We start from the raw sequence: 12414 nt of genomic DNA, 5'->3' as shown, positions 1-12414 counted from the left end.
GATGTAGGCCTCAACCTCGTATAAAACATTCCTTTCTAAGTATGCACGCTTACAGTGACAGCTAAATATTAACTTTTTCCAAATGTGCTTGGACTAAAGTGGTAATGTCCTTTTGAAAACTATAATTTGCTGAATAGGTTTTCGATGTATAATACTGTGTTATCTAACCCTTCCAAGTGTGTAAGAAAATATTACAAACTCTCCAGCCAAAAACATAACCTGCAAATCTAGCCTGTCTTTGCAACACAATAGTTTTCACTCCAGTCATAATACATGAGAAAATGTATACATTATATCATTAAAATAATCCTATTTGATCATAGATATGTTTACTAACTTTCAAAATCTGCAATGGTTACATCAGTCATCTATTATCTTGATATAAAAAACAAAGAACCAAGAAGAATCTGTAAGTTAGTTGTCCCAGAGTGCCAGTGGGATAATAATTTCCCACTTTTGAATAAACAAAAGCTGACTGGCTTTACTATTTTTTTTGTCAGCTGAAAGAAACCTACTTCTCCATAGAGATATGTTTATTCATTGAAGGATTCCAAAGTGGGAAATTATTATCCCAGTGATTTTTTGAGCTGTAACAAATAATCCAAAGCAAAAAATGTGGGAAATAATGTCACCCACTATCACTTAAAGGGTTTTAAAAAGTATAGACATTGCAAAAACCCATTTTTCCATACTTTGTGATAAAATAACAGTGAAACTATGGGCCCGTTAAACAAAACTTAACTCTTAATTATCACAAAACTCATAAAAACATTTTTTAATAAGAGAGTAGTTCTGTGAAATAAACATTTACCGAACACTCATACGCAAGAATAAACTGGAACACAGAAAGTGAAGGAATATAACACATTTTAGTAATAACCATTTATAAAATAGTAATATAGTTTATAGTATTTCAAACATATTTGTAATCAATGATTATAGTAATATATAGCCTAACATAACAACCTAAAATTAAGAAGCAATGTCTTAAGGTATTTTTAAATGAGTAAACCAAATGAACCCTTTGAGTGCCAAGAGCCGATGTGATCGACTCGCGGGTATTTCAGAAAATTACCAATGGCAGACTATATCGTCTGTTTTGATATTATTATTGTGTTACTAAATAACAGAGGTATGGAGATATAACATTGTATTTAGTCTCATTTGATACATAATAAGTCAAATAAACATAGATTATCTGTTCTGATTTGATTTGTTACAGGTGGTAAAAGCTAGTTGCCAAATATGAGATATGATAATATATAAGAAAAGCCAAAACACAGTATAACAGATACTTACTTTTTTGAAACCTGCTAAGTTAGTTATACTTGCTCCTACTTACATTCTCGCTGGCATCATATCTCCGCCCCATTGGACTCTGAAGCTGGTAGAATTTTCCACAAAAAAATGCATTATTGCAAACACGATCATGTTTCAATTTGAGATATCCTCCTAAATACAATGTTCTGTGTAAACATGTATGGCCTTGCATTGAGTAACCTCGATAGTTACAACACTTCTTATTTCAACCTTGTCTGCAATCGCAATAACTTTTTAAAATTTAATATTAGGAAATATTAAAAATGCAGTGGTGGTGTAATGCAGATATCAAACACATAAGTAAGTGTGTTTGATCCCCTCTTCAGACTTGAGGACTTTCCCTACTTACATACTTTGAGGATGCTGTAGCGCTCGCTGAATTCTCAGACCACATTTGGAATACTGTAGTGTGTTTGTTTGGTCCTTAAACCAACTGTACTTGATGTATCTGTATGACATTGAAAAAAGTTCAGAGGCGCTTTCTTAGGGTAGTTAATTAATGTAAGATTATTTTTTGGAACGTCAAGTATTGCAGTTTTTTTAACGTACTGTTCTTACACTACTTTTAGTGATCAGACAGATATGTAAGTCGATTGTTCATTGATTATGAACGTTCATCTAACTAGACCTTTGAGACGGTGTCAAGCCTTGTTAACAGAAAGATTGTGTTGAGAAAAGCCTATTAGCACCATCGCAAATTTGATCTTCAGAGTCGTGAAGAACAGTGTTCAAAAATTGGCAACTGTTGACTATGCCACGCCTCTAGATTTTAGAAACAACATTACTTTGTTTGTTTAAATGTGAAATAACCAGAGGACGAGGGCATATATAAATATTTTGCAAGAGGCACAAATAACTACCGTACGGGGATGCGAGTATTTTTTTGCGTGTAAGAATAGCAATTAATTTTCGTTCCATTGTTTCAGTATTCCAATTGAAAATTTTAACGAATTATTCTTAAAACCTTAACCGTTTAGGCAAATTAATGTTTTTAAGTAATAAAACAAGTATATTCGTACAAATAATGATGTATATAGGTGATTGTTGGATGGTTAAGTTGTTTTTTTACTACTTCAATATAAGTTAGATGTTCGTATCGAGAAATAATTAATATAATGTGAATTGTTAATTTTACTATTGTAAGTGACATATAATTTGTATTATACTTGTAGAATATAATAACTATCTATTTATCTAATTAGTAGCTAACATACAACAGTAAAAATAATAAAATATAAACACTACCAATATAATAAATTATTAAACCCTATTAAAAAAATTGTAATTAATCCTGTTTGTGTATTAAAATAATAGAAAAAAAAATGTATATAACTAATTTACATGCAACAATAATATGCTGTATTGAATATCGACTCCCATGCTAGTTCAGATCTTCTCCGCCAGGTTCATGACCGAGTTAGTTTGGACCAAGTCTGGTAGGAGGCACCTTTTTATTCTATTCTTTTTCTGAAATTAATAATTATTGGTATTTATAAAATAAATTATAAAATGATCTTGAATTACGTAAAACATGAATTATATTGAAATATTTATTTATGTTAAACATATAATGTGTAGAATAATATTAATTACAAACAAAGCAATACAATCAAACACATTTGTTATACACTCCCGTCTCCAGATTTAACTCTAGTGTTTTTACAGTTTACTCTAGAATAATTACAAGTTCATGGTATGAAATTATCTAACTCTTCACCTAATGAGCAAGTAGACCTTTCTTTCTACTATTATTTGTAAGCTTCCAATCAGTCATTCTTACCTGAATGCTGGTTTGTAGCTCGTTTGGACTAACAAGTCATAACATAGATTTTGTACTGTATTATAACTGTCAAATTTGTAAGTGAATTATATTTGTCTATTTAAAAAAAAAATAGTGTTAAAGCATTAGGGCCTACTGCATTATCGACTATGACCAGGTACTATAAATATGGTTAATTGTTTTGTACTTTGTACCGTATTTAGTTATTTTATTATCATATTATACCATGTGTATATATTAATTATGCTTTAAGCCGTATTTTCAACCATCGTTAATTGAAACGAGAGTCACAAAAATATCAATGTTATATAGTACAATTTTGTATGTATAGGGAGTTTATTAGCAGACCAACAATGGTAAACGTGTCAGCGAGGCAACACCAACGAACTATACTACTGGAACGCGCACTGCCCATAAGCCACATGTTGTGTTTTCCGGTCGCACACAGCTGTGCGTTTCGGGTGTATCCATGGACTTGCAGGCGCTTAAAGTGGGCAAGAACTCGCCGAGTTGCTAACTTCTAAAATAATAATTCTCACCAATATTAATTTCTGTATTGCCAAATTATTGACAGGGTTACCAAAATAACTAAAAGTACGGTAAGGCTGTTAATAATTAAATTAATAAGCTATCGTTTTTTGATAATGAACAATAATTATATAGTTGAGTAAAACATGCTTATCACACTCAATTATTTCATCCACATTGATCCAAGATATCAATGTTGGTCGTTATAGCACTTATAAATGCATAAACTTATAAATCATTGCTAAAAACAATATCTACTGACCTACTCTACTGTATAATTGTTGTATCTTTGTGATTTTCAGCTACCTGTATTTTATTATTTGTTTGTTTTAACTTTCTATTGAATGATGACGATTTATTAAAAAAGTGGATTACTGTGACAAAAAGAACAAAATTTTAAGCCAACAAAACATGCTGTTTAATGCAGTAAACAATTTACTGAACATGATTACCATTTAATTTGGCCACACACTAAGAAAATGTCTAAAAAATGAAGCAGTTCCAACAATGTTTTATTTTCAATCTCATATGCAACAGCCATTGGAGTTTGTACATTTTATGTAGTTTACTTTGAAATAAAATACTGTCATTAAAAAATTGTTTTTTTCACCTGGTAAATATTTTAATGTATGTAATCTTCGTTTGCGACTTACCAAGTCAAAATCTCAGTTATTTTCATATTGTACAAAAATCAGTTTTTTTTTATAATTAAAAATAAAAATCCACGGCAAAAAGCAGTTATTTTGTAATAATAAATAAATGTTGGTATCTAACAATATTATTAAGTCTAGAAGGCGTTTTAAAGTGATGTTAGATCATTACTAGAATGCCAGACATATGGGCGGAGTGAGTTCTTGCCTATTTCCAGCGCCTGCAGACTCGGAACGCAGGCCAGGAATCCCTTCAGAACAACTGTGAAAATGATAATTGTCATAATTCTAAATAGGTCGAGAGTAAATTTTATCCAAAGACAGTATACGATGCACACGACGTAAATAAATTCATTAACTAGGCGTTACCAACAAACAGTTTCAAAATGGCGACTCACTAGGAAAATACGTTGCATTGAAACGATACTAGTATGAAAATACTGATTGAAAGTCTCCTACTTATCAGAGGAGTTTTCGGTAAATCTTTATCTAAACCTGTATTTACACTCAGCACCGCCGATCAAAAGTAGCGTGAGTTATTCGTACTGATTTAGCCCATCTTCTACTCTAAATGAGCTTCAATTCAACATTCACGTAAGTGTCTGAAATACTAAATTCTGAATGCAGCATCCTAACAATGACGAATTACACAGCCTTAAGTGATGTGGACGGACCGCGAAGCTACGGAGATGTCGGATTAAGAGATCGTTTTAAAGATAATATATTTAAATCTGCAAATAAAACGTAAAATATTTTAATATATTGTTCTGTTTATACTTTTTACTTGAATATCAATACATGTTCTTATAACTAATAAATTGTAAGTATAAATAAATTTCATAAAAAGTGTTTTATATTTTATTTAAATCCAGTACAATTAAAACTTAGCTAAGAATCCACTTTTAATTTTGAGTAGAATTTCTGATTCTATTGGGAAATCCCAATAGTCACTTTGCGTAGTAGATGCTCTAGGACATAGCTGCCTACCTTACAAAAGCATGTAGTGCAGAAAAAGAGCTGAGCAATTTCCCCTCAATGGCTTCCAGGAGGTTACTCAAACTACAAGTAACCTCTTTACCTCTTTATAAGAAAAGAGCGCAATTCAGATAATTAAAAACTACAACTTGACATTAATTGCTAAAAAGCAATAGACACATTATTGTGCTGAATATACCATTCCAATTGTTATAACTTTTAGTCGAGAACGCACGTCTAACGGTGCATTTAATTTAGACGATAGGACCTCTAACGGTCGACACCACTTGTTTGGAGTTTGTATATTAAAATAAAGCTTACAGAGCACCTGTGTACAAATTTTCGTTGCGGGCACTTGTTTGGTTTAGTCTCAGGAGTGATTTTTAGTCGAGAACGCACGTTTAAACGGTGCATTTAAATAAGACGGCCGACACCACCTGTTTAGCATTTGTATATTAAAAAATACACCTTTCAGAGCATCTGTGTACAAATTTCCATTGCGGGCATTTGTTTAGTTTTAGTCTTAAAGGCGAATTTTTAATCGAGAAAGCTCGTTTAACGATAACATTTTCTACGGTCAAGTTTTTATATTTGGAATTTTTATTTTATTATTTATCTAACAGAAAACCTTTGTAGACAATTTTTAATTCGTTAAAACTGTGAGATTTTGAGAAATATCTCTGATTAATAATTAGTATTTTATATTTTATCTGTTTTCTTTTTTTTTTTTTTTTTTTTTTTTTTTTTTTGGGAGCGCCTTCACATTGAGTACTGCAACATTGTCGCACAGCAATACAAAGGGACGATAACTTCACGGACTGGACGACAAAGTGACGCTAGCTTCACGGTGGTTCTATTCATGATGTTTTGTTTATCGGAGTGGCTATATGCCCGGTCACCGGTCTTAGTTTCAAAGGACGGGAACGACTATGACGTCACAGACTTGACGCCAAAGGTTTTGAAGTAGCTCTAGCACTGTGCATTGTTATTAAAATGGCGGGTTGTAGAAAGTTTAGTTCTTTTGACCAGTTGAAAACTTTTATCAATAATAAAGAAAATACGGACCATATTCAATTAAGAATAAGTGATTCGAGGTTTTCTATATACTTTAAACTGTACCAATATCCCTTCTATAAGAACCTACTGTCCTGATAAAGTCCGATAATACTTAAGTGATTAATAATAAAACTATTTTTAATTGGTAAATGGAAGAATTAATTTTCAAATATCTCAAGACGAGAGACTAATTTCCCTCTTACCACTTACATACAATATACAATGAAATCATGACCATTTGAGTGTTATTAGTAAATAAAACAAATGTTCCAGTTTATTTTATGCTATTAAATGACATACATATTTAATGACAAAAATTATTTATAATTAATTATGATTTCTCTTAATGACTATTAATTGAAACATTCCAGTAAAATTGCGAGAAACAAAACTATATCTTAATAAACTACGAAGTGTAAATTCTGGTACATGGTTAATTTTTAGTTTGTATATTTTTATTCTTTTTTAATTTATTTAAGCGTACACTTTTATTACATTAACGTTCAATACATTAGCAATGGCATAATATGCAATTAATAAAATAGTCTACAAATTGTGTTTTTTATATTTCTAAGGCACTGGTGTTAATGTGACAGTTATGGCTGCCCTTTCGTTACGTCACGGTGACGTCACCACTCATCGCCCCGTCTGTCTAATTTACAGACGGTAGCCGGCCATATAGCCACAGCGACCAAACGCGTTTGTTTATATTTTCACTTGTCAGTCACATAACCTTACTTAGTTTTGTGAATGAATTTTGTAATGACTTTATTCATATATTTACCAAAAAGGTATGGAAATTATTGAAGGAGAGCGTAGTGGTTCAATTATGTATGTGTATGAAGGATTTGTGTTTAGAAGAAAAAAGCAAGATAAAGGAAAAGATGTATATCTCTTGTACTTTCAATGGTTGTGAAGCCACTGCTCATATTCAGGGAAAAGATTTTTATCCTGAAGAGACCTCATAATCATGCTCCAGAGGATATGCGAGTGGAGAAATTACGGCTAAGGTCTGATTTAAGGAAAGCTGCTGAGAAACATCGGGGGCTTGGCATGAAAAGAGCATTTGAAGAAACTTGTAAAAGGTTAGATCAAAGAAAATATTGTTTCCTAGTTTTATTTATAGATTAGTATTATTATGTAACCAAATAGCTTGGTCAAACAATTCCAAAAAATTGATAATTTTTAGTAAATAAATATTGAGTTTCGCAAAATACCATTCCAATAAAAAAATTCTAGACAATTTTAAGATGTAAGTTAGGCCTAGTTTGTTTTTGTTTTGACCGGAAACATATTTTGTACCGTTTATTTTAATTAAAAATATGGCACTTAAATAAATCGTCGAACACATAATTGGTCCTTAAATTACAATACAAAATGTCTCAATCATTGACTTTTATCAACATTAAAATAGTTCTTTCTACATTTGGATGACAAATGAGGTCTGTTTTGATTGTTTTTTCAGAATTAAGTTAGGGTACGAATAAGCGGACCCAGTCTTTTATATCGAAGAATGTAGTATTCGATACAGACTATCAATCGATATAAAAGTATCTATAGTCCTCAATAACAATCATATGTTTTAAATTAAAATATGAATTTAATATTTACAGTGATCAAATAATTTAAAACAAAAATTAGGGAAACTGAAGACGACCATATTTGCTTCTCTCACAGTTACACTTGTTTCTTTCCCACAAATTTTCACATAATGGATTTTCGGTACGAGTCCAACATGTTGAAGCCACAAAAAACAATCTATTTTATTTGTCTTATCATCTTTCAAAGCAATGTCGTGTAGTTTTCTAAAATTGACTGCCATTTTTAATCAAAATTACTTATGTAAAATTGAAATATTACCCTATGTGTATTATTTTTAATAGTTCACAGCTGTGCCTATAGACTATTTTAAGTTAATAGTTCAAAATAATTAATCAGTATCGATTGATTAAATCGATGGTTATGATTAAGTAATATTGTTTACCAATTTCGATATATAAAACCGGGTTCACTTATCGTACCCTACCCAATTAAGTTGCAAACAGGCTACAGTATAATCAGGCTAATAGCACCCACCAAGACAATTGAATCAGCGAACCAAATTATCAATTATAATTAGCTAAACTATTGAATACAAAATTTTTATAGTTATTACAATTTCTTTTTTATTTATAGTTAATTAAAATCTATTTATCACTAGTTTTTAATGTATTATAACAATTGTTTAAAATTAATTCAAACAATGTAAAATAATTTGTGTGGTATTTAGGTAATGACTGCAACTACAATGCTAATGACCTTTGTTATTTGTGTCACAAGCTATTGGATGTATAATAGCATTTACAATAATAATAAGTAAGTTTTACAAGTTTTTTGTATACAAATATATAGTTTTTATTCATCTTTAAATTGTTACTTTTTAGATATATAGGAATAGCTGAACTATATCATAATATGAAATACCTAAAACGTAATTCGGTTTGTTATTTTTGGTATGTTTTGGTAGTTTAGAAAATCAGAAATATCAATGGTTCAATATCCATGATGGCCGTTTATCATACTGCAACCAGCACATGTATTTGGTATTTAACTAAACATAGATTTCGAGTGCTAGGTGAAGCCAAATGTCCAACATGTTCTGAGTACAGGAAATTACTGATCAGAATTTCCCCTAGCTTCAGTGGCTCCCACCCTGCACCTTTGAAAAGACTAAAAACATCCCCCCACCTAAAAGTCAAACAAAGATCATGTGAATGTCCCATAATCTCTTCAGGTTGGATAAGATAAGAAGTGGCATTTGAACATATAGTTGTCAGTATCTCAATTTACCTTTCCATCTTCAGTCAAATTTGCTTTATTCCTATTTTTAGATAGGAAACAACAAACATGTTCAAGTTACAAACTCTTGGGATATTTTTAACCCTCACACTTGAAATAATAGATATTGACGTGACAACGTCTTAAATTAGGTTGCGGCTCGGAGTCACTCATGAAAAAGTGTAACGCCCGGTAACGTTACGATGCCCGTCCAGTGGGTCCGCCGCACGGGATCCGCACGGGATAAAGCAGATAACTGTGGGTCCGCCGCACGGGATAAAGCAGATAACTATGTTTATTCGTGAAAATGTGGAGTGCTTAGATTCGTCATTTACAACAACTACAACAATAAAGGTAAATAATTGTACACTGATATTTCATTATCGTAAACTATGATTGATTGATTAATTGTTAGATTGACACAAAAGTTGAGAAACTGAGTTTATAGGTTATGTCATACTATTGACAAATGTTGATAGTGTTAAGTAAATTATTAGTTTAAATCACTCTGCAATCAATCGTAATTCAGTCGATTGAGAAGAAAAACAGCGCGTATTGCTAGTCAAACATTTAAAATAACAAATTATAACCTCTAACCTGTCATAACAGTGCGACCAAACAAACGAACTAAACCGACCCAATCACCACGCGCGGAGTTAGAATTTAACTGTGTTTAGCAAGAATTTCAAATTCCAATTTTAGTAAATGTTTTATTCAACTTTACCATTTACAATAACAAATTTTAATTAATTTCAAATTATGTACAATGTTTTAGTAAACAAAATATATTTCTATAGTTAAAATTTGTGCAATTCTTATTTTTCATTCAATTCCTTGTTCCTATTGTGCAATTTAATAATATTCATATCAATAAATATTCTACCGAGAAAAAGACGTTGTCACGTAAAAATCTTCGCCCGTAAAACCGACTTTACAGGCAACCATAATTTTTTTTTTTTTAAAGACAGAACATATTTATATGTTAATTTTCATTTTTTAATTTCTTTTACCTTTCACACAGTAAAATTGTCTGACTAGGCTATAATTTTAAATGTTTCACTTTATAATATACTATAAGAGTTAAAAAAAAGTTGATAGTAATATAGAATTGCTCAAATATCATTTCTCTTTAACTCATGTAGAACCAACTAATGAATAATATTTTTAGTTTGTATTTTGAGAAATAAAAAAAATTAATGATATATTAGTTTAATGTCATTATGCATTTGTTAGTCAAAGTTTAATCAACAAAATTATAATAGCATGGACTTATTTATATTGTAGTTTTCCACATTGTTAAATTTTCATTAAAACAAATTATCATGTTTTTAAATTATTAAAAGACATTCAAACTAGTACAGAGGTTCCAATAAATTCGATCCCTACATTATTATTTGTTGTAGTAAATTTGATAAAAACCTTCATCAAGTTCTGTCAGATCCTTCAAGGTACTCCATTGTATCTAGCTTTATTTTAACCGGGATATACTATTTAAGATTTAACTTTGAAATAATTGTTTAAAAACTTCAAATTTTTTCAGTACTAACTACCATCTGTCTGTAGTAGACCCTAAAATGTTCATCTCACTGTGATAATAAACACACTGCGAGTTGGTTCATTTAACAGTATAATTATTGTAGTGATGATATGTAAAATATGTTTGAACTCATGAAAACATATATCCTCCAAATATAATCCAAAATCTATTTTAACACGTTCATTACCAAAAAGTTACAGTAGCATTGTCTGGAGTGTCACCACACCATACATCAAACATACTTGTTTCACTCGATGGTTAAAAGTGTTTTGTACATTATGGCTGTTGTAATATTTATGTATATATAACACATTAACTACTGAAGGCAACATTATATGGTGTGTAATCCAATATCAGACACTGTGTCGCTCGGTAATCAAAGTATTAATCCCTGCTTGTAAAAAATTGTTGACACTATTTAATTTATTTCATATGTTGCACCTTTCCTCTGTTCTGTAGGATGAAAACCAAATTAAAACAGTTTTATTAATTAATAAAAGTCAAATTAATTCATAAGTGGCACTCTGACTGTTGTCTTGATACTAATTGATATGTTGATTATTCAATATGTCCTAGCATCATATATTTCGTAAGTTTTTATTTCACTAATTAAATGTAGAATGTCAACTTTATATAAAATTTAGTACATTACTACTTTTTTAAGAAAAATGACCAGGAAAGTTCACTTTTGGATGGTTTATAGCTTCCATTTGAACCTAAACTGGATACAGCAAAAACCGCTGTCACTAAATCTTGGTAACCCTAGGGATGTCTAGGAGTAGCATATCACTAACCGCAAAAAAATGAGATATTGAGGTACAAGAGTAGATTTATAGGTCTAGTCCAATGCCAGGGATGACTATTGGAGTTGATGGGGTTCCCTAAATATTAAAGGCAGTTGCTGAGCGAGACATATGAGTTTGCCACTCCTGCTTGCTTTGACTGGAGAGGTTGGTACAAAGTTGACCTTCTCTTCTTCCAAGGAGACATGAGTAAGATTAAGTAAGATCTAAGATGGGTAAGATGTCAAAATTCTTCCTCAATTATCTCCCCAGGAGGTGCCCCCTACCCTAACCTTACCTATCCAGAATATTCTTTCACTCTGGAAGCAGCGCAGGATGCAACAACCCTCATGCAACAATTGAATTTGTTTCACTTTTGGCCATGAATGTTGGTTTTGTAAATTGTTGATACCATCAAGAGTGAACTGTGACTCATCAGTAAATAAAATATACTTAAAGAGTTGACAGTTAGTGTTTAACCAAATGTAGTACTCCAAGCAAGCGATGCGCATTGTCTCCTGGATATAAATGCTGTATTTTTGTTTATGATAGGGATAGAGCTTGTTATTATTGAGTTTTCTCCATACTTTATTTACTAATGCCTGAACTTCGCTCAACAGCCTCTACAATAACATCATGTTTGGCAAGAGCGGTCATCCTGGAACTTTGCACTAGGAAGTGATCCTATTTCCTGTAACATAAAAAAATGTAACACTAATTGTTCTAGTATTTGGAATTCTGAGGTAAGAGTAACGTCTGTATTCTTTAACAGCGGCCGTATCATTACCTTCACATACACCATAAATAAACAACATATCAGCGTATTCTTCACTTATAAAAAAGAGTGGCATAACTAAACTCCAATAATTTAATAATTTACTACAGACAAAATAATACTTACACAGAGACTGCAACTCAATTACTACGAACAGAACAATATGCACATAGACTGAAACTCAGTTGCTAGCT

Source organism: Homalodisca vitripennis, unplaced genomic scaffold (assembly GCF_021130785.1).
Source record: "Homalodisca vitripennis isolate AUS2020 unplaced genomic scaffold, UT_GWSS_2.1 ScUCBcl_1034;HRSCAF=4144, whole genome shotgun sequence".
Lineage (NCBI taxonomy): Eukaryota > Metazoa > Arthropoda > Insecta > Hemiptera > Cicadellidae > Homalodisca > Homalodisca vitripennis.
Note: the sequence above shows the minus strand (reverse complement) of the source record.